Source organism: Nanorana parkeri, unplaced genomic scaffold, assembly GCF_000935625.1.
Source record: "Nanorana parkeri isolate BGI_ZX_2015 unplaced genomic scaffold, ASM93562v1 scaffold994, whole genome shotgun sequence".
NCBI lineage: Eukaryota > Metazoa > Chordata > Amphibia > Anura > Dicroglossidae > Nanorana > Nanorana parkeri.
In genome coordinates this window covers 642,146-645,044 of record NW_017307262.1, presented here as the reverse complement: position 1 = coordinate 645,044, position 2,899 = coordinate 642,146, and positions in this window count along the sequence as shown.

The window sequence follows — 2,899 nt, the reverse complement described above, 5'->3', positions numbered from 1 at the left end:
CTTGAAGTGTGATTTACATATATATAATGCAGGAAAAGCGTTGAGAAACCTAGATGGATACATTCCTCTGTAATTGCAGGAAGATCTGCAGAGCTTACAAAGTGTATGGCAGCGGAGATTGTCGTTTCTATGATAGGCAAGATGTGCAGTCTTATTTAAAGAAGAACTCCATAAAATATCCAAACCTGACCTTTGCAGCAGGGCTACCCCAGCACTGCAAGGGTTAAGTGTTGGCTTTGTCTAGGGGATGCAAATAAAGCAGTTTTGCTGACCTAGGTTTTTTATTTTTCCCAGAGTTCTTCTTTAAAGAGGAGGAGCTCCGGAATTTATTAAAAGTCAACCCTTGCAGTGCGGTCTCATTGTCTGTGCGGTGATCATATCTATCTCTGGCGGCATCACTGAACATTCCAACGGGGGATTTTTCGTACGAATGTTTATTGTAAAATCAACTTGTGTGTACCCTAGACCTCCCTATCCCTAGAGAGGGAAGGAAGAAGGTGGGAGAAAAGAAGGAAAGAAGAAGAGAAGGAGGGAGGGAAGCAAGGAGATAAAAGGAGAAAGAAAGAAAGAAAGAAAGAAAGAAAGAAAGAAAGAAAGAAAGAAAGAAAGAAAGAAAGAAAGAAAGAGAAAGAAAGAAAGAAAATATACATTTTAGTTTTCTAAAAACAGTACCAGCACTGTGAAAGATACAAGAGAGGTTAAGTAACAATAAGAGAATGAAAGAAGGAAGGAAGGAAAAGAAGGAAGGAAGGGCAAGGGAAGAAAAGAAGGAAGGAAGAAAAGAAAGAGGGAAGGGAAAGAAAAAAGGAAGTGCGAGGGAAGGGAAGGAAGGGGAAGGGAAGTAAGGGCAAGGGAAGGAAGGAAGAAGGGAAGGAAGAGGGAGGAAAGAGACATACATTTTGTTTTTTAAAAACAATACTATCTCTGTGTCAGATACAAGGGAGGTTACATAGAAAAGCTGAACTTGTTTTTGTTGACGCGGAGTCGTTCCATGAAACGCGCTGGGACATGTTCTGCAGAGAAACAATCTCACAATCACCGTTTGGGTCATCTTGCCGGAGAGCTGAGCTGTGACCTTGAAGAACGAGTGGAAGCAGCTGCAGGAAAGTGGTGAGAGAGCTGAAATATGCTACACAAGCCAAACGCTAATAGAGCAGATTATCGGAACGGCTTTTCTCTGGTGTGCCGTAAATGCTACAACCAGAAATGAGAAAGAAACTCGGTAAGAATAATGCTGGAGAGTAACCGGCTTGAAGGTGAGCTCCACTCACTGCAGAACATTTACACTGACCTAGGGGACACTGCCTTACACTTAAAGAGGAACTTTACCAATATCTCCATAATAACAACAAAGACACTAAATAAATCTTTAGTAATGACAATCTACACACAGATACTTCTAGAACATTGCCATTTTTTTTATATGCATTTGCATACCTTGTATTTCTTTTCCTCCCCTTTCGTCTCACAGCGGCCATTTTTACTAAGGGCAGATTACTAGATCTCCCTTTACTGCCTGGAACTCTGACACATGTGACTAGGACATGTGACCATGCACATCATCTCAGGGGAGGAAAAATGCCTTTCCCTGAGATTACAGATGAGATTTCCCAGCAATGCTCTGCTGATGTAAACTTCCCAGGATGCAATGCTTGGGCTCAATTACATAATTTGTGCCAAAGGGGACCAGGAAGTGGAAAAAAAGACATTGTAAAATAAAAATATGTTTAGCTAATGAATGTTAGATGATTTCATATCACTATGCAGAGCTGTATGCTGATGTGATTTGTAGCCCAAGGGGGTGAAGGTCTGCTTTAACGCTGAACCTTAGGCAGATGCAAAAGATTAACACATCATCTAGCGCAACTCTATGATGTAAACAGGCCTAAGACTATGAAAAAGAAGCAAAGTTGATTCCCACTTCACTGGCCCCCCGGCCCACTGGTCTATAAAAGAGATAGTGCACCTGTTAAGAACATGCGATGAGAGGCTGCAGCTCCACCCAGACATTGCAGTGTATTCGTAAAACAAAACTGCTGAGCCATTCATCCTGCAAAATATGTTGGCTTTCATTTATAATTAGGATAACATTATAATTATTATAGGACCAATTTAGGGACGATCACTTAATTTGATACAGTCAAGTGATCTGATTTTCTCATCCCGGCCCAAGCATGCGATGCTGACCTCATTCCGCAGCCAGCTAGGAATCAAAGATTTTGTTCTCAGTAAGCCCATCAAACAGTTTCTTCCTCGTAGTAAGTCTGGAAGATCGATGCGTTGTGCAGCGTTACATCTGTAAATATTATTACAGAAGCAACGAGCGCCAGAGTTCAACAGAGGCCGCCTTCCTTTAATCAATACACATTTCACAAAGTCACAGGACAGACGGATGACAGCGGCCTCCAGGAGCCGGAACGGCGAACGGCATCAAAAATATTGGATTGTTAGAGTGCAGCAGTGTTGGCGTAGCATGACCGGCTCAATTCTCCGAGACTTGTTACTGTAACGAAACAAAATTGCTTCAAGGTAGCGGAGCGCTTTTCTTCCTTTTTGGTTTTAGATGTTTAAAAAGAAACTTCGGCAAACTTAAAATGTGTCAAAAAGGCAGAAGACATTGGAAGCAAGAACTTCCCAGATAGCAAGTAATTGAGCTGCATGTTTGAAAATGACTTGCTAAACTATTGCAGACTTGCCGAGCTTCACAATTTTGTTGCACGATTACAGCAAGTCTGCATTGCAAGTATCCAGATCAGCATAAGTGCTGTACACTTGCAGAGCTCTTGCTAAGACCTGCAGGACTCTTGCTGTAGACTTGCCAAGCAAATTTGCTACAAATTCAAGAAGTGTCAACTAGAACTTGTGCTGCGAGTGTTCTGCAAGTCTACAACCTGCCAGG